At 40.7% G+C, this 21,957-nt stretch overlaps 1 long non-coding RNA gene and 1 pseudogene across 3 annotated transcripts in view; one reads left to right on the top strand and one right to left on the bottom strand.

Annotated features, from left to right (window-relative positions):
• Positions 1–1,382: 1,382 nt before the first annotated feature.
• LOC146573522 (protein NLRC3-like) overlaps positions 1,383–21,957 on the bottom strand; it is a 48,624-nt pseudogene continuing 28,049 nt past the window's right edge. Inside the window, exons 6-11 of the transcript XR_014892548.1 lie at positions 9,681–11,150; positions 8,863–9,050; positions 6,000–6,173; positions 5,552–5,725; positions 2,987–3,033; positions 1,383–2,838 (exon numbers count right to left, since the gene is read on the bottom strand). The product of XR_014892548.1 is annotated as a protein NLRC3-like (transcript). The remainder of the gene's footprint in view (positions 2,839–2,986; positions 3,034–5,551; positions 5,726–5,999; positions 6,174–8,862; positions 9,051–9,680; positions 11,151–21,957) is intronic.
• LOC146573523 (uncharacterized) lies at positions 13,115–17,564 on the top strand. Of its 2 annotated transcripts, XR_014892378.1 has the most exons (5): positions 13,115–13,157; positions 15,655–15,720; positions 16,071–16,226; positions 16,679–16,771; positions 17,067–17,564. It is a non-coding gene; the product is annotated as an uncharacterized LOC146573523 (long non-coding RNA). The 2 variants fall into 2 exon arrangements; XR_014892377.1 differs by lacking the exon at positions 13,115–13,157 and having other exon boundaries at positions 15,568–15,720; positions 17,067–17,563.

Genomic DNA, 21,957 nt, shown 5'->3' on the forward strand with positions numbered 1-21,957 from the left:
CAGCAGAGGAAAGAAGAGACACTGCAGAGATGATGCAAAATATTGTGTTTTGTTCTCAGCTGTCAAAAAGTGTAACACACGTGTTCCAGCACAGCCTTTGTGTACTTTCACTTCTCCATACTGTCCATTGGAAATCCTGTTTGTTACTTTTTGATTTCAGTCCATGTGTCCAAAGCAAACTTCTGTCCCACACTTTCTCTGCTGACTCTTCACCGATGCTCAGATGATCTCAGATGATTTCACCAGAACTCATCAAAATTCGGGCTCCACAGAAACCCAGACGTCACTAAACAAGCGTAACAAGCAAAGTGAAAACTGGTCGTTCAGCTTTATTGACCAAAGATAAGCTCACATGTCACCTCATGACACAGACACTTATTTCCACAGCATGCACGAGGACTGACAATAAGTGTCTATAAAGCCACTTCTATCTGCCACACCTGTGCTTCTGTCATGGTTGCTCTCCTCTCACTCTGTCATTTATCCACAGTCTGCCTCCCTCTGCTCCGTCAGCTGACGTCCTCTCTACACCACCTGCTGTGTTTTATCCTGCAAAAACACATTTAAGAAGTGTTGCACCGAGTAACGGGAGTAACTGGTATAAAATACATTTAAAGGAGGTGGTGCCGAGTGCTGTGACTGGGGTCCCACCACTGACATCACGGGTGGAGGACATGTTGGAAAACTGCTACAAAGTGCTGTGCAGCCAGCAGAGCTTACAGTCTGTCCTGTGTGTCATACAGGCTCTCACACTTAGTCCATAGAGATGCTTCCTTTTGTTTGTTTTAAGGTTTAAATGGATTTGTTGAATGTGTTTCTTTTCATCAGTACTGCCATTTAGTTGTGTAAATGTGCATGTTAGAAGTGTGAAGAGGTTTTGTGTTTAGAAATGTATAGAAACCAATCATTTACTGACAGCATGTCTGATGGAAATAAGTGCAGATTATGTATGAAGTCTAACTGCACACAGTAACTGTGTTACAATAAGGACTTAACAGCGCCCTCTGCTGGAGTGTTTCAGTACTGCGCTAACTAGAATAAACCACCTCCTCCTCCTCCTCACACCACCTGCTACAGCTCTACTCTTCTATGACTACAGTCATCCACAGCACTGATGTGAGGTCACATGGTTCATATGTAAGGAGCACAGCTGACCTCAGGTCAGTTTAATGACTGTGAAATGCTGTGGAAATGAGATCAGGAGGAAATCATGATTATTATTATTTAATAAACGCTCACATTAATGTGGGCTTATTTGTTTCATATTAGAAACATTAGTTGAGTGTTTTTAGTATAAAATGGTGAAAGTCCCTCTTTTTGCTCCTCCCCTCACCTGTGGATGGACGGTGCTGTTACCGTGGTGACAGCATGTCCACCCCCACTGAAGATCTCAGTCACTGTGAAACATAGAAAGCTGCTTGTGTGGCCTCTGCCTCACATGTAGATACAGCTACAGGTTTCTCTGTCAGTCAGACTGAAACAGTGTCCTGATGCTGCATCATTCAGCTCTGTGCCCCAGTCAGCATCACTGGGAGCTACCAGTGTTTCTGCCCTTTTCCTGTAACACTACACTCAGCACAGGCTCAGCTGGTATCCAGTGTTGGACTTTGGCTTCAGCTGCTGTGATAGATCCTCTAACATAGTTTTCTTTGACTTCTTCAAATGCAGCTGAACTCCAGCTGGTATTTTCTTGGACTTTGCAGCTGTTTCTGGTCATCAGTTCATTCCTGCAAACCTCTGAAGCTGAACAACAATGATGCTGCATTGCTGGCTAATCCCAAAAGGTTGATTCTGTTCATCTGGACGTTTTCAGAAACGTTTGCTCGCTGATCAGGTGACTTCTTCAGTCTCAGCTGACTGCAGCTTTACAACCTTACAAACAGCACATTTGCACAATGACTGAAAGCAGCAGCACCTGATATATATGATACTAATATAATACATATACATATATAATCCATACTAATGATGAAGGAACTGAGCTCACAGTCCATTGTTCATTCAGTGAACTACTCAGTTTATTTTGGGCCTCAGAAATGCTCACTCTGTTTGTACATCACTGTCAGCAATAGACTCATTCTGCTGTGTGGACAGGAACACATGTGACATCACTTCCTGTTTGTTTGTGACTGAAGAAGTTTACAAGGAATCATTTAGAAGAGTTTCAAACATCAACTGATTGAATCCATGAATCTGAAAACGTGTTTGTGAGTGAAAGAGACAGACATGTACAGACTGAACTATCTGTTCAACAGTCAGAGTGTTTCTGTAACAGGAGACACTCTTTACACTCCACTCAGCACAGGGACACTGAGGAACCAGGAGTCCAGACTCTAAACCCAGGATAAAGAGTTTGAGTGAATGTGGTGTTGAAGGTGTGGAGGTGGATCAGAGTGTCAGAGGAGACTCTGTAGAAGGACAGAGTGCCAGCAGGACAGTCCACATACACTGCTGCTCTGTTAGAGACAGAGGAGGAGGAGGAGGAGGAGGAGGAGATGGATGTTGATCTCTCATTGTGCCTGACAGACTGAGGACCATCATAATCACAGTACAGACTCCAGGACTGATCATTGAATCCAAACACACAGTCATAACTGTCTCCTTTCCTTCTGATGCTTCTGTAACTCACTGATATATAAACGTCTCCTCTCCACTCGACCTCCCAGTAACAGCGACCAGTCAGACCATTTCTACACAGCAGCTGAGGATGAACATCAAATCTGTCTGGATGATCAGGATATGACTGAACCTCCCACACATGTGTCACCTTCCTGTTGTTGTCAGACAGTTGGAGCTTTGTGTTCACTGTGTTTGTGTCGATTGTGAGTTGACAGGAATCTGATGGAGAGAACAAACACAATCCAGCTGCAGTTATTGATCCATCATCTGTTCATTGATTGACACTTTGATGATGACTCCTGACATGATGAAGATGGTTGAATGTGTGCTGCTTTGTTTTCATGAATCCCATTAAAAACACACTTACACTTCCTCAGACCTGGTCTCAACCATCGGACTCCAGCAGGCTCCACCCTAAAAGGAGGAGGGGGGTCAGAGCAGCACAGTCAGCATGCACACATGGACATTACATGGCTCTCACACACACACTGTTACACACTGATAAAGGAACCGTCCAACATTTTCACAAATACACTTTAATCCATACGTGGCTCAAACTGCTGATGATTGGACTGATCCTAGATCACTACATCACTGTACTGAATGAAATACAAACTGTGGCCTTCATCATCTTTATATCTCCTGTTTAGGTGGAAAGGACACCTGCCTGCCTTTGCTGCCAGCTGGTTTTCTCCTCTTGGAAACACATTTACCATGGCTGACACTTTATTAGGTACACGGTGCCCACTGTCTCAGGTACAGTTCACCTGTGACCTAATAAAGTGGCGGTCACTTGTTATGAGCCATCTCCCTTCAGCTTTTTTAGCCGACCTGTTTACCTCCAACTTTGCATCAGCAGCAGCGAGCCACAGACCGAGTCCGGCAGGAGCAACAATCCCACCACAACTTCTTCAGAAACGACCTCGTCTGGTTTCATTATTTTATTTCCACACAGAACAGACTGGATGTTATCAGCACACAGAAATCACATGAACTTGTGCATTAAAACATGTTAGTGGATTATCCACCAATAAATGAGGAGATGTTGGACGTGTTAACATATGACAGATTAGGCCTGGGTCTGTGGTACTGTTAGCAAACAGAATATTAACCAGGAACAGCTCGTTCATTTCCATCATTTAAGTTGGCTGATACAAACCACACCTCATCTCTTAATGCACTGAGCTTTCCTCATCTCTGACTCTAACTGACTGCTGGGTCCATGGTGTTCCTCCCCCTGCTGAGAAGCTGCAAACAGCTGCCTTCTTTGCGTCACATACATCAGTCTGTCCACTGTCAATCTTTCCATGACTTTCCCTGGATGAGGTGTTAGAGCTGTAGGCCTGTAACCTGTGGTCTTAGTGGGGTCTTTCCCTGCTTTCACAGTTCTTTCCAGCTTCCTGATATATTCTATTATAGAAGAGCAGCAGAGCCTCCTCTAACTGCTTCATCATGATGTAACACACCTGATCCTCCCCAGGTGAAGTCATTTCACGCATTTAAGAGCTGCTTTGAATTCAAACATTACATTAGAACTATCCTCCTCTCCAGGATTTTCCTGATTTAACATTTCAATATGATTCATTTTTGTTCTCTCACATCTGCCGTCATCACTTCAATTATTCCCACTGTGGATTTGATCAGGTTGTTTGCCCAGCAACTCTACATTTTCCCATCCATACTACCTGTAGCTCATTAACACTATTAATACTGGAAACTGCTGTTGAAGGCTGATGGTGACACTTTCTGGTGAAGAAGTGAATTGCAGTAACAGGACTGGCTGGCTTATGATACACTGGACATTTCCATCAGTGCGTTTATGAAGCCACTGTAAGTAATAACAGGTTTATTACCTGTCAGGACCTTTGTGGATATTAGTTTATTGCATGGCCTGTTAATGTGTGTCGAGAGGAGTTGTTGTTGAAGCTAACAGCATCATTATTGTTGTAACTGTGTAACAGGTGTTATGTAAACTACATTTATATTTCATTGTGGGAGAATCAAAAGCGCTTTGTTTCCTCTGCTCACAGACAACACAGATACACGCATGTATATACAGCCCACGTCCAGCTCTGCATGCACTCCTTCTGCTCCGTTTCTATAGAGAATAAACAGTTTAACACAATCATTCTCCATTGTTTTCAACTCAACCAGCTGCATTTAATGAAGGAGTTTGAATTTACTGCAGTATTCCTGCCAAGACATCCTTTTAGTTTTCCTAACTGTTTCCTCTGATGCTCGTTGCTATTTTTCCCTCAATGCAAATTCATGCTAAGCTCCTCCATATCCATCCCTGTTTCTAAACCTATAATGATTGCTTTAATGTGTCTTTGGGCTAATTATGAGTCTGTCCACATGTTTGTAGTTCCCCACTTGCTTTGGTTTCTTAGCTCTGATTCTCTGAAATTTATCCTGGAAATCATTTACTGGCATCTCTCCCTCTCACTTCCACTATCCCCAGAATACCAGTGTATTCATCTCCTGGTTTATCATATGGCCTCTTTACATTTTCTCCAATCGTCCCTGTTTCTAGAGTCTCGTCCCATCTGCAGGTAGTCCAAGAGAAACTGCCTCTGCCATTTTTCTTCTTCTTAATCATTGAGTTTTCTCTTCATTTTCTCCATTGGGTCTTCTTAGACTCACTTTCCAGAAAGCAGCAACATTTTTTGTGCCCCATTTTTCAAATTGTGCATCTTACTTCAGCTTAATGTGTTTACTGTTTTGTTTTTACACAGGTCATGTAAAAGAAATCCTACCAGAGACTCGACAAAGCTGAACTGAAAGACAGCATGGGCAATAAATCAGAGCAGCACAGAACTTAAGCACACATATATAAGGTGATTTAACAAATCATGTCTGTTGTAAATGAGTAAGCCATTTATCGACCTGACTCAGGTTTTAAAATCATCATCAGAAAAGACTGAATCCTGACCTGAGAATTCCAAGTGTACACTTTGGACTTTCCACTGCAGAAAACAGAAGCTTCACTCCTGAATCCTGCAGGTTGTTGTTACCCAGGTCCAACTCTGTCAGACTGGAGGACTGGGAGCTCAGGACTGAGGACAGAGCTTCACAGCTTCTGTCTGACAGGTTACAGCCACTCAGTCTGAAAGAATGATGACAAGAAGACATGAAACACTTGTGTTAAAGTATATTCATGGTGCCATGAGGAGCTACTACATTTACAATATTTCAACACTGTTTCAGAACATGCTGGAATCCTTATTGCCTCACGTTACAAAAGTCAAATGTGGGAGTTTACTGTGACTTGCATGGATTCATTAAAAAAAAAAACATACACACAATGTTAATTTTTTCCAAATGAAATTGATTAAATGATGTTAATTGATGAAAAAAAAATTGATATTGCTTGATCTGACCTCAGCGTTTCCAATTTGCAGCATTGACTCTTCATTCCAGCAGACAGAAGCTTTAGTCCTGAATCCTGCAAGTTGTTGTTAACCAGGTCCAACTCTGTCAGACGGGAGGACTGGGAGCTCACCACTGAGGACAGCGTTTCACAGCTTCTGTCTGACAGGTTACAACCACTCAGTCTGAAAAAATGATGACAAGAAGATATGAAACACTTGTGTTAAAGTATATTCATGGTGCCATGAGGAGCTACTAAATTTACAATATTTCAACACTGTTTCATGACACGGTGGAATCCTTGTTGCCTCATGTTACAAAAGACAAATGTGGTAGTTTACTGTGACTTGCATGGATTCATTTAAAAAAAAAACCATATACACAATGTTAATTTTTTCCAAATGAAATTGATTAAATGATGTTAATTGATAAAAAAAATAATCGATATTGCTTGATCTGACCTCAGCGTTTCCAGTTTGCAGTATTGACTCTGCATCCCAGCAGACAGAAGCTTCACTCCTGAATCCTGCAGGTTGTTGTTACCCAGATCCAGCTCTGTCAGAAGGGAGGACTGGGAGCTCAGGACTGAGGACAGAGCTTCACAGCTTCTGTCTGACAGGTTACAACCCCTCAGTCTGAAAAAATGATGACAAGAAGATATGAAACACTTGTGTTAAAGTATATTCATGGTGCCATGAGGAGCTACTACATTTACAATATTTCAACACTACAACACTACACAATACAAAAAACTTGAATTTTACAGTGTTTATTTATCGAAAAGAAAAAAAAAAAAAGCTAAATGTCACCGTTAATATTGTCTGGCCGGAAACAGCGGGGGTGTCCAAATTCACAGGCTGCATCCACCTGAGGACCCAGCCTTCGCGGTCTAAGTGGGCCGTGTTCTCGGAAAGCCGGGTAGGCTGGAAGTGAGTGACTGTGAAATTGGACGAGCAGAATTACGTCACGAGCTCTCTCGGTGGACTGGCACTCAGCCGTCTGCTCCTTGCTATCTAAAATATAACCGGACGTTGGCGTAAATTCTCGACCATCTCACACTTCTGTCAGTTTTCTATTTGACATTTATTCAGGTGTGTGAAAACCCCAGAGGAATTCTCCTGAGGGATTAATAAAGTTTTATTTAATCTAATCTAATAACTTTAATCTCAGCCAAACCAATTTACTCAAACACATAAAACAGTGAAAAAAGCCAAACAATAACATTTTTAAGTTATCTAAGTGACTTATGCATCATGTTTAACCTGAGTAGCAAAAGTCCGCGGGGGTTTGCTGTTCTCACCGGCTCAGATATTTGAAGTTTACCCAGCGACATTCTTGCCTGAAAATATGTTAAAAGTTTATTTTGTGACCCAGAAAGAGTAATAAGAGCAATATTAAAACTAAGTAGCTGCAGCCATTGTTGGAAACTGGAATTGGCTGGGCCGCGCTATGAATTCTGGGATATGGTTTTTCTATTTTGTTTTCCGGGTGGAAAATCAGGAGAAATACGGGAGAACGTTGGCTCCGGGAGATTTTCGGGAGGGGCACTGAAATTCAGGATTCTCCTGGAAATATCGGGAGTGTTGGCATGTATGTTTCCAGGACATGCTGGAATCCTTATTGCCTCATGTTACAAAGACAAATGTGGCAGTTTACTGTGACTTGCATGGATTCATTAAAAAAAAAAAAATAAAACATACACGCAATGTTAATTTTTTCCAAATGAAATTGATTAAATGATGTTGATGAAAAAAAAAATCGATATTGCTTGATCTGACCTCAGCGTTTCCAGTTTGCAGTATTGAGTCTTCATCCCAGCAGACAGAAGCTTCACTCCTGAATCCTGCAGGTTGTTGTTACCCAGATCCAGCTCTGTCAGACGGGAGGACTGGGAGCTCAGGTCTGAGGACAAAGCTTCACAGCTTCTGTCTGACAAGTTACAACCACTCAGTCTGAAATCAAGCGGGAAGGGAGAGAAGATCAACCAAACAAATCAGAGCTTTATTACTTTTTTTGTTGTTTTTAAGCAGAAATCAGTGAGGTGCTGGTAGATTCTGTTCCTTTGGTTTATTACCCAATAACACACACATACACTAATATTTGTGACGTTTGTAATAGCAGCATTTACAATGCAAATCAACAGCGATCACAGATTGAAGGGGCCTGAATAAAACTACAAGGCAGTGATTTTTAAGATGACCTGTTCTTCCAATTTCCAACAATTTCCATTTCTCCAACCTTACAGTTAAAAATAATTCTTTATCTCATACTGAATCTTGGTGCACCTCCCCCCAGTTTATTAAAATGAAGTGGTACTGAAGTTGCTGTAAGTGATGTGTGATGCCACTGATTTCCTCTCTGATCCAATACAAAGTAAAATTCAGGCTGGTATCTGCGATACTGATGAAAACTATTCCTTCAGAATCAATACAAGACATCATAAGAAAATATGATGTCTTGTATAACATAAAAAGCCTGAATTTTAAAATATTCAGTTAATAATCAAAAACATGTGACTGAAAATAATAAAACTGAGAAACATTTTATGGCCATTGCTACGGGCCATTCGATCCTTTTACAACCATTGCAAGAGCTTGGTTGGCATAGCCGGCAATAAGTTGGATAGTAATAAGTCCGGTGGGTGATGGGCTCCACCAGGGCTGCCCTTTGTCACCGATTCTGTTCATAATTTTTATGTTTAAAGGCTGTATCAAAAGTTCATTCAAGTTACAATATTGTGGTCAAAAGTTCTCCTTTTTTCTTTTATACTATACAACTACGCTGGCTCATGGTTTTAGGACATGGATCTGTCATGGAAGAAATCTATGACCACGTTTAAATTTTAAAAATAAACATGAGTACAAATGTACTCACAGAGCTTTGGTGGAGGCTTTGACCACTGGCAGCAGCCTCAGAAGAGCCTCCTCTGAAGCAGAGTATTTCGTCAGGTCAAACACATCCAGATCTTCTTCTGATGACAGTAAGATGAAGGTCAGAGCTGACCACTGAGCAGGAGACAGTTTACCTGTAGAAAGACGTCCTGATCTCAGGGACTGTTGGATCTCCTCTGTTAGAGTTTGTATTGTTGATTGTTATTTATGCTTAGAAATATTTAACCATAGATGCTTAGAGGTGTATAATCAATTGTGTAGTGATAAGTTGTGTGATCTTTAACAGGCTACAGAGGCTTGGTGTGCATTCCACACCTACATCCTGGGAGCATGAGAGAGGTCATACCTTCTCTTATTGTTTTATGGTAGGATTAACCTAGCTACGTCTGTTTTAGTCTAAGTGCTTTTCTGTTTAGATGAACTGCTGGACTTCCTCACCGGGGGGGGGGTCTAGTCTACCCTCTTCCTGACCAAGGATGTTTGACCCTTTGATCAGCAACACACACACACACACACACACACACACACACACACACACACACACACACACAGGCAAGGTACTCTTTGTTTGTATGTAGACGTCGTATGTTAATGAACCTATGCATATTCATGTAACCTCAATAAAAGGATAGTGTATGGGAGGACGGACGAGAGCTACTGGGGTCAAGCGAAGGAACGGCGTTTGTCTGGTTCTCTCCCGTGCACGAGTACCATGAAGAAGTTTGCCTACTTGCGTCTTGCTTGCAGTGTAATTATATTGTCTTAACGTTCCAGCGAATAGGTTTATGCTACAAACCTAACATCCTCCACTAGAGAACGATCATTCAGTTCATTCAGACAGTGGAGCAGATTGATGCTTTTCTCTGCAGACAGATTCTCACTGAGCTTCTTCTTGATGTGCTGAACTGTTTTCTTATTGGTCTGTGAGCTACTTCCTGTCTGTGTCAGCAGACCTCGTAGGAGAGTCTGATTGGTCTGCAGTGAAAGACCCAGGAGGAAGCGGAGGAACAAGTCCAGGTGTCCATTTGGACTCTGCAAGGCCTTGTTCACAGCACTCTGGTGGAGAGATTGAAGTTTTGGTTTGTTAAATAATTTAGATTTCTTGGAGGTTGTTTGTTGTTGTTCCAGCAGATTGAGTCCAGAGTTGATGAAGGTCACACTCTGTCAGGTCTGATTCATAGAAGATCAGGTTTCCTTTCTGCAGCTGATCAAAAGCCAGTTTTCTCAGAGACTCCATCATCTTCCTGCTCTCTGGACTCCAGTGTGGATCTGTCTCAGCTCCTCCATCATACTTGACCTTCTTCACTTTGGCCTGAACCACCAGGAAGTGGATGTACATCTCAGTCAGGGTCTTGGGCAGCTGTCCTCCCTCTCTGTTTTCCAGCACATCCTCCAGAACTGTAGCAGTGATCCAGCAGAAGACTGGGATGTGGCACATGATGTGGAGGCTTCGTGATGTCTTGATGTGGGAGATGATCCTGCTAGCCTGCTCCTCATCTCTGAATCTCTTCCTGAAGTACTCTTCCTTCTGTGGGTCAGTGAACCCTCTGACCTCTGTCACCATGCCAACACAGTCAGGAGGGATCTGATTGGCTGCTGCTGGTCGTGTGGTTATCCAGAGGCGAGCAGAGGGAAGCAGTTTCCCCCTGATGAGGTTTATCAGCAGCACATCCACTGAGGTGGACTTTCTAGGGTCAGTTAGGATTGTAGTTTTGTGGAAGTCCAGAGGAAGTCGACACTCATCCAGACCATCAAAGATGAACACAACCTGGAAGTCTTCAAAGCTGCAGATTCCTGCTTCTTTGGTTTCAGTAAAGAAGTGATGAACAAGTCCCACCAAGCTGAACTTTTCCTCTTTCAGCACATTCAGCTCTCTGAAAGTGAATGGAAATATGAACTGGATGTCCTGGTTGGCTTTGTCTTCAGCCCAGTCCAGGCTGTGTTTCTGTGTTAAGACTGTTTTCCCAATGCCAGCCACTCCCTTTGTCAGCACTGTTCTGATTGGTTCATCTCTTCCAGGTGAGGCTTTAAAGATGTCTTCTTGTCTGATGGTTGTTTCTGGTCTGTCTGGTTTCCTGGATGCTGTTTCAATCTGTCTGACCTCATGTTCATCATTGACCTCTGCAGTCCCTCCCTCTGTGATGTAGAGCTCTGTGTAGATCTGATTCAGGAGGGTTGGGTTTCCTGCTTTAGCGATGCCCTCAAACACACACTGGAACTTCTTCTTCAGGGTGGATTTAAGGTTACGATGACAAACTGCAGCTTGAAGTTCTGAATGAGAAGAAAAATAAACACTGTAGAATATTTAGCTGATTTAGAGTTTAGAAATGTGTTAAAATATAATGTAGAACTGTTGTAGAGACACTGACACTGCCCTCACTATAATAAAGGCTGATTGTAGGAGTAGATTGTAGGAGACCTGTCCCCCACTGAGTGGAAATTCCCCAGAGGATGTTTTAGGGTGGGGGTCTCAACATTTGTAACTGTGGTCTGGAAGTAAGAGGGGTTTTATGACCTCTAGGGAGTTACCTACACCCACAGTGTTTTAACTGTCACGCGCACACAGTCACTCACGAGCACTTACATAGACACATGGGAACGTGCACATGTAGGCATTCATGTGCTCGTGCACATAGACACAGACAGAGTTTGCAGCACACCGTAGGGGGTTTTATGATGGGGTCACTTCTATAAAGCTGGCTGTAACTAACAAAGGGGTGAAGACTTTTGCAGAGGGACACCGGCCTTGTCTTCCCTTCTAGAAGTGCATGCTTAAATGAAGATGAGTAAAAGATGAGTAAATGAAGATGAGTAAAAGATGAGTAAATGAAGATGAGTAAAGATGAATAAAGATTTTGTAAAAATGACTACTGAGTCCGGTACCATCTCTGGATGCTTGAGGAATAAAAAGAACCGGGGTAAAACTGATTTCTCAACAGTTTTGGTGCCGAAACCCTTGGATTCGCTCGAGGTGCAGAGATGAATTGGCAGAGCTGAGATCGTGAAACGAGGCGAACAGAGAGCTAGCTCACATGATTAAAAGGTAAGCACGACCTGTTTATTTTCGAACCGTGCATATTGTTTAAAGCCTAAATTATCTGTTCGCTAAGTTGAACGTATCCCAGTGTAAATTCACTCAGTAGAAAAAAAAGGCTGCTAGCGTCCGTCTCAGTGCGTTAAAGCAAGATACTTTTGCTAAGAACTCAGGTTGATGTTTAGCGTACTGTGAGCGACTAAAGCAAGAGACTTTTGATAAGAACTCAGGTTGATGTTTAGCGCCCCGTAAGGACATCTCGGTGCGTTAAAGCAGCAGACGTTTGTTACGGATTAATAGAATCGGTGTTTCATCCGTGGCGGTGTGTGATCCGTCTTAGTTATTAGGAAAAGTGGTGGTGTATGATCCGTCTTAGTTATTAGGAAAAGTGGCGGTGTGTGATCCGTCTTAGTTATTAGGAAAAGTGGCGGTGTGTGATCCGTCTTAGTTATTAGAAAAAGTGGCGGTGTGTGATCCGTCCCCGTGCGTTAAAGCAAGAAATGTGTGTTACTATTAGTTAGAAAGCGGGGTTTAAGGTTTTGTGGCGGCTGAGGGCCGTGTTTATGTTCTGAGTTTGGCAACTCAACCCATCTTCGGACGCGTCGTTGGGTCCTGTGGGACAGGAGCTAGGTTGGTAAGCTGGGATATTGGGAATGCCTTAAATAACTAAAGCTAGGTGTTGGATCCTAGTCGCGGTTGATAACATGCATGAGAGTGGGGGCAAGTTGCTTCTTAGTGAGAGTACGACTGCTTGGCTCAGCCCACTGACTGCAGTGTGTGTAGATTGCGTGTGTGTGTGAAAGCGCCGTTAGAGTCGGCGTCTCGTCTGAAGTACGGGAGTCGATTGAAGTAACAAAAAGAATTCGTGTCTAAAAGTGTGTTTGTGGTGCACTCAAAAAAATGAATGAGGTGGATTGTTCAGTGTATATTAATTATTTATTTTCATTTTACTTAAAATATATGTTTTTGTTAAGTTAACATATGTTTTTCTAATCAAGTCTACGTAATTGTGTCTATTATTCAACGTACATAATACTAATGTGTTACTTGATCGCATAACATTTAAGTTAAGTCAATTAGGATCGATATACCTTGTATATCCACAAGGTGGCAGTAATGCAAAAACAGTTGTAATGAAACCGCGCAGAACAAGAAGGTTTCACGGCTTGTGCCTGCTCATGCGCAAGACTTCAAATTTAACTGAAAAAGGCTGTTTTGCCGCCAAGCTGCTGTTTCTTTGAGAGGTAAGACCACTTTTTTCTTTGACTATGTTGTGTAGTATCTATATGTCCAGCATGGTTATATTTTGCGTTTGTCTTACAAGACATGTTATATCGTTTGCGTGTGCTTGTTTTACATTAGTTTTACTGGGTCCTGGACATGCTTATTTTGTGGACTGTGTAAGAAACATTTTTATTGTTTTTTGTTTTATTAAGGGATTAGCTACAGGGGTTCATGGGGTTATTCTTTCAAGGGGTTATTTTTCCATTTGCTTTCTTGGGATTCCTTTTCTGTAATCCGAGAGTCGGAAATATCGAATAGGATAGCAAGGATAGCATAAAGTGACATTTAAAATCCAAAAAGTCAAGGGCGAAAGCCACTGTGACACCATTGTTCTGCTCTATCAGTAATCTGTATTATGTAAAAATGGTCTGTAAATACAGCATGTTTCCTAGCGGAGTTATACATATCAATTAGGGTTGCCAACCGTCCCTTAAAATACGGAATCGTCCCGTATTTCGAAACAAAAGTACACGTCCCGTATTGAGCTAATAAGGGACGCACTTTGTCCCGTAATACAGTGAGAATCAAAAGCAGTCTATAAATGTTAATGGAATTAACGCTTTGTTTGAAAACATAATTCCCAGCCCCTCTCCTGCTTTGTGACCAATGAGCTGACACCACACTTATGACAATTCGAGTATGACAATTCAGATTACCGCTCATCTCATTGGTCGAGGAAAGGTCGCTTACGGAGAAAATACCGGAAGACAACAGATGACCACAACAACAAGCATGGCCGACAGGGAAACAAACGCTGACACTGCGGTGCAAGTCTCGGACGACAGTACACCTAAAGCTGGGCAGACACTGTGCGATTTTTTCAGTCACGTTATTCAGCTCCTGCTCAAACTGCACGATTGACTCGCAGGGGTTAGAAGTTCATAGGTCACGATGCAGGTCTCACACTATACCGCCCGATGCTCTGATGCGACCTGAGTCCTCACACTGTGCCTCCATAAAATGAAGGTTATAACAGAAAATCTGTTGCGCTCTCTCTCTCTCTCTCTGTCTTTCACTCACACAGACACACACACCACCACCATCAACTTTGCTAAATTGCTAATGAAAAACATTGATCAGGCAGCTGTGATTGAGCAGCAATGTAAATCCAACTATTTTCACGGTTGTTGTGGTCGTGATCATTTTGTGAGGCCACATTGGAAAGCTCATCCGAGCCTTTTCGAAGTTCTACAAGTAGTGCCTCCATCGCTTGTGTCTAGATCACACGCTGCACTGCTGTGCTGCTCAGTCTTTTTCACCGACGTTTACGTGTTTGCGCGTGAGCAGTGTGAGCGCCTGTGGTGACACCTTCACGAGCGATTGATGATCGGGAGCTGGTCGTGAGGTGTTAATCACTTCTCGTTACCCCACGTATACTACACGACGCACGATGAAGGCCAAAATCGGTCCGATCACTCAAAAATCGGCTCAAAATGGGCCAAAAACCGCACAGTGTGAGCCCAGCATTAGAGCAGCAATGTTTGTTCCCCTCAGAGAAAGGGAAGAATGGGAAAAGGAAAACACCTGGCTGGAAAACGTTAATATGGGCATGTGCAGTGAATATCAGCGCTATGTGGCCAGAAGTGTGATAATATAATTTATTTTGTGTAATAAACAACTGCAAGGATAGATGATTACAACAAATAGATGACTAATACATAAAAGTAATACATAGATGAATAATGATGATGAGTTAAGATGCGTAATCATGGGAACAAGCGGGTTTACAAACAGGAGCAGCTGATTAGCATTAGAAAAGCTGAAATAATACCTCAACTGAAGCCAATTGTACTAAATGCACTAAATGTGCACTGTTACAAGAATATTTTTCTTTCTATTGTTTTCTATTATTTTAAGTTAAGCAGGACAGAGTTCTTTTAAAGAAAGATTTACTTATATTCTCAAAAGTTAAGCATGACAGGCTTCTGTTTAAGAAAGAGACCTGTTTTACTGTGTTAATGTTGTCATTTTGAGCTAAAAATAAATGGCTAAATGATCATTTGTTTCACATGTGTTCATATCACAAAGAATAGAATATGCATGTACTTAAATCAACTTCAAGTCAAATGGTTAAAAAAATAATTTCACACACAAAAAAAGAGCTAGAAAATTCACCACACTGGGAAGGGTGAAGACAACTGGGTCGCCCGGCCCTGGCCACGAGGTGTCCCTTATTTATTTTTCAGGGAGTTGGCAACCCTAATATCAATGTAGTTATAAATTACAGTTTGTGAAAGTACACACTTAATTTTTTTAATAAAATTATTCAAGACATATGAGTGGACAGACAATGGAGGTCGACAGACCTGGTGATAATTGCTTCTATAGAAAGTTAGCACATGGCCGTGTCAATCTCTTGCTTTTCTTCTGAGTAGTATTTTATTTAGTTGTAATTCAAACAATAATTTGCTTCTTGAAATTAAGGAATTAATTATTTTTTTTCTTTATAAATCTCAGATCCTGCCTTTACCTGCTCCCTCCTATACTGATGTGGTGTATGTGGTATTGCTGAGCTTGTATGTGGTATGTGAACTGTTATACTTTTAAAAACAAAACTGTTTTATAAGTTAAGTTTTCTTTTGTGACCCATCCCATGCCCCTGTTATTTCTTCTCCACATCTGAACCATGGTAAAGGTTGCAGTTCAAGGGCCTGAGGCATGAAATTCTTTTCAGATCAGCTGTGATCAATATTTTTTGGAACTTGATAAATAACAATAAAAGCTGTAATGGCTCCATTAGCATTTTGTGTAAATGTTTGTGTTAAAATTATAGCTTTAATGAGGTCTTACTACATTAGTTTTAGTTTGTATATGTGTACATATAGTATGTATATTTACAGTACAGTATGTTGTGTTTGTTGACATATTTTCAGGTGGAAGCAGAATATGTGAGGATTACTACTGCTGCACATGTTCCAAGGCTTTTTACACAACTTGACCAATACACTGACCAGCTCATAAAAGTCTTCAAGAAAAAAGGAGGCGTTGCAGGGAAGAAAATTAGACAAACTTTGGCCCCAGCCACACAGGTGCGTTATTCTGTTGGTAGCAAAATATTATGGCTAATAAGATCATTTTCAAATTTAAACAGCTGGTGTATGGTAGCTGCACAGTGCACTTACATTTATATTAAGCAAGACAAAGTTTGGTACTCAAAACGTTGGAAAATTTAAATTACCTAAACATATGTAAAATCTGATCCCTTGATTTAGGTTAAACCAGAAGTGAATGTTTTTATGTTATGTTTTGAATGCAAAAAAGATGATGTATTAGTTTGTCTTTACCTCCATTATGGACATATATAATGTGGTGGAAACCCTGCCCAACAGGTTAACTATTCATGTCCATGTGATGATTAGTTGGTCTTGTGTACATGTCTATCTGTGCAGTGGATATGTCATTCATTTTGCGTATAATGTGAGTTTCTGTCATCCTAAAGTATATCTGTTTTCTCTTCCTGTATCTCTGCCACTCTCTACAGAAGGAAACCATTGAAAAGGGGAGGGAGTGTGTCCTCAGGGCACTACCTTTTTACCTGAATGAAGACCCAAGCATCCTCTTCAAAGAATAATTGGTTGGTAATTTTAGTTTAGTTTTTTATCTGTATTAAACCAAATTTTGAATAACTAATGTTGTTGCATGTTGTAATGTTGTTGTTGTAATTTGCATGGAACCTGTTTAAATGTTTTGGGAAATCTTCTTGTATACCCAAACTATTTATATTTATCGTTGAATCTGTAGTCTAAAATAGTGGCACACTGGGGTGCATGTTCCTAATATTGTGTTTACGTCATTAAAGGGTAGCTTTGGCCCTTTTTCTTTCTTTTTTTTAAAACTGGATGCCATTTTTCTATGTTTTTGTGTCTAAGCTACAGCTGTTCAGAGGGAGCTGGAACAAATTACCCTTGCTATCTTTACCATCGAAAGAGCTGATGCCAGCACTCCTCCAGCCGATGTGGGTATAACCATCTAGTGTGTCCTGCATGACCTGGAAGACCTGGCCTCTGCATGTGCACTCTTAATGGGTGGGATATATGCACTGAATCTCAGTTAACCTCAAGACTGAAAGCTAAGAGACAATCAAAAGTATTGAGATTTAAAGGATTTAATTGAGAGATGATACTGCACCAGAAATGTTGAAGGGTGGTGTGTATATTAGCGTTCAAGGCATATTGTTATGAGGTGGAAATATGTTCATATTCAGTTTGTGTTACATTGTGTGCATTGTAAAGGTAATTGCAATACATACTAAAAATAAGGGTAAGTTAGGAGGTTGATCTGATATCCTCGTGTTGGTGTTGTTCCCAGATCATCATACTAAATGTTGTTCCAGGATCAACATTGCAAGTGACCAATCAGAATGTTGTGATGTCATACTTTTGCGACTTCGGGAAAAACCGGCGTAAAACAAAAAACTGTACTTAAGCTGCGAGAAACCGCCTCTGTCCGCCGATCAACTGACCCTAACCCTAACCGTAACCCTTTAATAAACAGTAAGCAGAATTGATATTGTCCTTGCAACATTGGAATTTCATAAATGCACGAATGGCTTGGAATAGAATAACGTCACAACAATGTGATTGGTCACTTGCAATGTTGAACCTGGAACAACATTTTCATGATGGTCTGGGAACAACACCAACACGAGGATATCAGATCATCCAAGTTGGGAATGCAGGATGAATGTATATTTTGTGGACTTTTAAAGACGAACAATTGTTTCCATGTTAAAATGTTTACATCTGAAGTTTTTTGCCCAAACACTGGTAAAATAAATGTTGACAGTGGCGAGTATTAAATGGTTACTGCTGTGCTGTTGCAAAAAAACTGAACGCTGACAAGCTGTTTTATTGTTAGACCATAATGTTGGCATGTTTTGTTAAAGTTTTATTTGGGATGGTGATGTAATTTTCTTTGATTGCTAATATCAGTGGACTATTTATTATTATTATTATTATTATTATTATTATTATTATTGTTGTTGTTACTTTTTTTTTTTTTTAATTGTGGCTGTTGAGGTGGACACTTCACTTTGCATTGTTAAAGGCAAGCACTTCATTGGCATTGTGTTACTGGACTGACCCTAAGCAATCATTGCAAATAGCAACTTTGCTATCCATTTTAGACACTAAAAGAAAAAAACACTCACAGACCTTACTAGCATCACATGTGCATAACTCAAGTGTCATCTTATCAATGTGTTATGTGATCTTCAATGCGTTTTTTTTCTTCTTCTATTTCTGGTAGATACAGACATTTAATTTAAAGTCTTGATGTTGCATCTGTCTACATACTGTTAATTACTAACCCTAATGAGCTGTTGTGTTTTATTTTGGACTGGGTTTACACAAATGCTCACTGAATGTGTTGGCAATAAAATAAATTTTAAAAAATAAGTTGGATGTACTTAATTCATTTGTGTGGAACCTGTTGACAAAATAGATTTATGTAAAACTAATTAATAAAGCACAAGGTGGCTGAAAATATAATATTTGAATTAATCTAACTTAAATTTAACATTTTCCTGCCACAAATAAGAAATGTGTTGAAGTAACTAATCTAAACTATCTAACCTGAAAATATATCATCTATGTTCATACAACATAACTTGATTTAGTTAGTCTTAAATATGTCTTGTTAATCTTAAGTAGTTTTTTTAAATTAGATGAACTAAAGATTTTTGCTTTAAACTAACATAATTCAATTTCGTGGAACCTGTTGACAAAATAATTTTAATTAAAGTCAACGTTTCATTTTTTTGAGTGTGTGTAGAAATCGCGGCAGGAGGCCGTGTCACGAATTTTTGCAAACTGTGAAGTCAATTGGTGGGTTTAATTTGGTTTTACATTTTTTTAGGGGAAGATAAACCGCGGTATCGAGTCCGTGGCGCAGTTTGAATAATTTGTGAGGCGCACGAGCGGACGGCACCAGCTCTGTGTGCCGCTTAGGGCGTTGTCCGGAATAAGCAGAGGAAGAAGTGTCACGCAGAAAGTTTGAATGGGACTGCGAGAAGCATGAAGTGTGTGTGAGCCAGCCTCGAGGGGCGGGTTCACAGGTGGAACGAACGAAGAGTAAAATGTGCGTGTGTGTGAGAGAGGAAGAAAGGTGGGGGCGAGTGACCAGCCTGTGAGTGTGTGTGAATTCCTTGATGACAAAGAGGGAGACAAAGTAGATTAGTTGATTTTCTGTGAAATAATAAATAGTTAAGAAATCGTAGTGATCAAAGAGGAGAAAGTGAACTAAAGTAAATAAAGCAAATTAAAAAGTGGATTAGTGTTAGAGTAATGATAAATAAATTGATAAAATTAACAGTGACATTTAAAGGTGACCAAGTACTCAAGGATGAATGGAGAATTTGATTGCTGACTGTATGAGAGCTGTTGGGGTGAAAGGAAAATGAGGTTGGAGGAGTGAGTTAACAGGTTAATGTGTGGGTGTAAAACAATGGGGTAATAAAAAAAAAGAGAAAGAAAATGATGAAAACAAAGAAAATAAAAAGTGTGGAAGTGTGAGTGGGAAATTGTCTCCAACTGGGGGAAGCAGTGACGCTACAGGCAACCTTCTTCCCCTGCTGGACACAAAATAAAACATAATTTGGAGTGTGGTGGATGAAAATAATTAACAACAACATCAAGAAGATTTTTGTGTTTGCGGTTAAGACCAAATAAAATTTTATTTTTGGGGTTTAAAGTCAGTAGAGTTCAAAACAAAATAAGTAGAGATGTGTTGCTTTAGGAGTGATGAAAACATATGCAGTCACAGTGACTAATGAAAGTCTCTCAGTCTGTTGATTACAGGTGGGGAACGGACCTGGATCAATTCTCCACGGGCAGCAGTAGGAAGAAAATTATAGGTTAAAATCATTAGAAAAAATAGAAACACCCAGCCAGAATTTTTTGGCTGAATTGTTTTGCAGCTTCTCATCCTCGTCCTGAACAAGCGAGCTCCAAGGAAGCTGATCTCTCCCTGAAGACACCGAGTGCAGTTTCAGAAGCACGAGCATGAACATCAACAGTGGACAGGAGTCCAAGAGACAATACCAGAGTTCTGAGCAGAGAGGTCCAGCAGCGCTGTGGGCAAACGGCATCAGAAAGAGAAGATCCACCATCTAGATTGGATGGATGGAGATGCGTTTCCAGCAAGCTGCAACCTCACTGTGTGTGAAGGACTTTTGAGAAGACTGTCTGAGTTTGACACTTGCCATGTTTGGAGCGAGATGGCAATGAAAGAGACAGTGGGACAAAGAGAGACACGGGACAAAGCTGAGAAAACTGACTGCCATTGGACTGTAAAGTGGGAGAGAACGGAGCAGAAGAGGGCTGAGGCTGCTGTTTTAGTGTGGGGAATCAAATTGGGTTAAGGAATCCAGGGAGACAAGCGACTGCCTGGAAGTGGAGGATTGACACAGTGTCCAGACCACCACAAAAGGGGGAGGAAGACAAGCACTGAGGTATGCAAGTGTACTGTTAGAAAAATGGAAAGGTGACACCACACATGCAGATAATATGCACCAGAGATAACACAAAATCATACACAAAGTGTTACACATTAAAAGAGGGTATTTGTAGAAGGGGTTGACAACACACAGTGTGGTTGCCGATGGTAACCTGCAAGCATTTGGGGTTTAGCTGTGCCTGACTATGACAGAGTTTTTCATTTAGATGTTTCTGAAACAAAATTTGGAGTGAACGGAGTTTTGTTTCAGAAAAAAGGGGGAAGGTACATAAAAGGTTACATAAAAACAGAAAATGTATTAACCCTACTAACACACACACACATGTAATGAAGATCAAACACAATTTTAAGTAGGTAATACTGTTACCATCATCCTGTCTGGTTTATTGAGTGGGTTGAGAACTGATACATAGACGACTGAATTAGTATTATTTTGGGGAACATGATAGCAGGGGTGAACAGAATCCTGCAGCCAGAGTTTAAATGAGTGAAACTAACAGATTTTTGTTTTGTTTTTTGTTTTTTTTGTTACTGAACTATGGGTGTTTTCTCACCTATAAGAGAAAGAATATTCTGTGACAAGTCTTAAGACCGGGCTTCTGTATTTTTTCTTTTTTCTTTTGTTTTTCAGTTTTATTTGTCATTTTTTATTTTTATTTTATTTTTTAAACAGTGCACTGATTTTTGTTTGTGAATTTCTTCTCTTTAAGGTGATCTGCACGTCGGGAATTAAAAGTGCTACACGTCGTCAAGAAAATTGTTACAAGTGAGTTTCTCCACATTAAAATGGGCTCAGGAGAAACTTATTTGGGACAATTAGAAAATGAGAGTCCCTGCCTAAAAAGGATTCAGCGATGTAATCCGATCTAAAGTTTTTCTTTTTCTCTTGAAATGACGTCATTTTGCTGAGAGTGGAAACTAAATGCAACGATAGGTTCCACTATCAGCAAAGAAAGAAAGAATGGATGAATGAATGGAAATAAAAATAAACTGACTGACTGGTAAAAGCTGACAAGACTTGACCACGACTCAAGGTTAACCTCCACCTAGACAGGACAAAAGGGTGGATGAATTTATGTGTTTCCTTTTACAGGAGCAGAAAGATGACAGCAACATCCGAGGTTGCGTGATGGTTTAACCTTTTAAATGCCACTTTCTGTGTTTGGGAATCTACCAGGGGTGTGTTATTCATGGGCTTGTGTTCCTCACAGAAGTTAATGTGAGAAAGTGTGTACACACCTGCGCAGCGCTAACATTTGCATTCTCTTTTCTACAGCATTACAGTTCTTCATGTGATTTGATGAT

Source organism: Mchenga conophoros, linkage group LG5, assembly GCF_057382185.1.
Source record: "Mchenga conophoros isolate Kocher_MC1m ecotype Shallow Benthic linkage group LG5, M_conophoros_male_GT1.1, whole genome shotgun sequence".
Taxonomy (NCBI): domain Eukaryota; kingdom Metazoa; phylum Chordata; class Actinopteri; order Cichliformes; family Cichlidae; genus Mchenga; species Mchenga conophoros.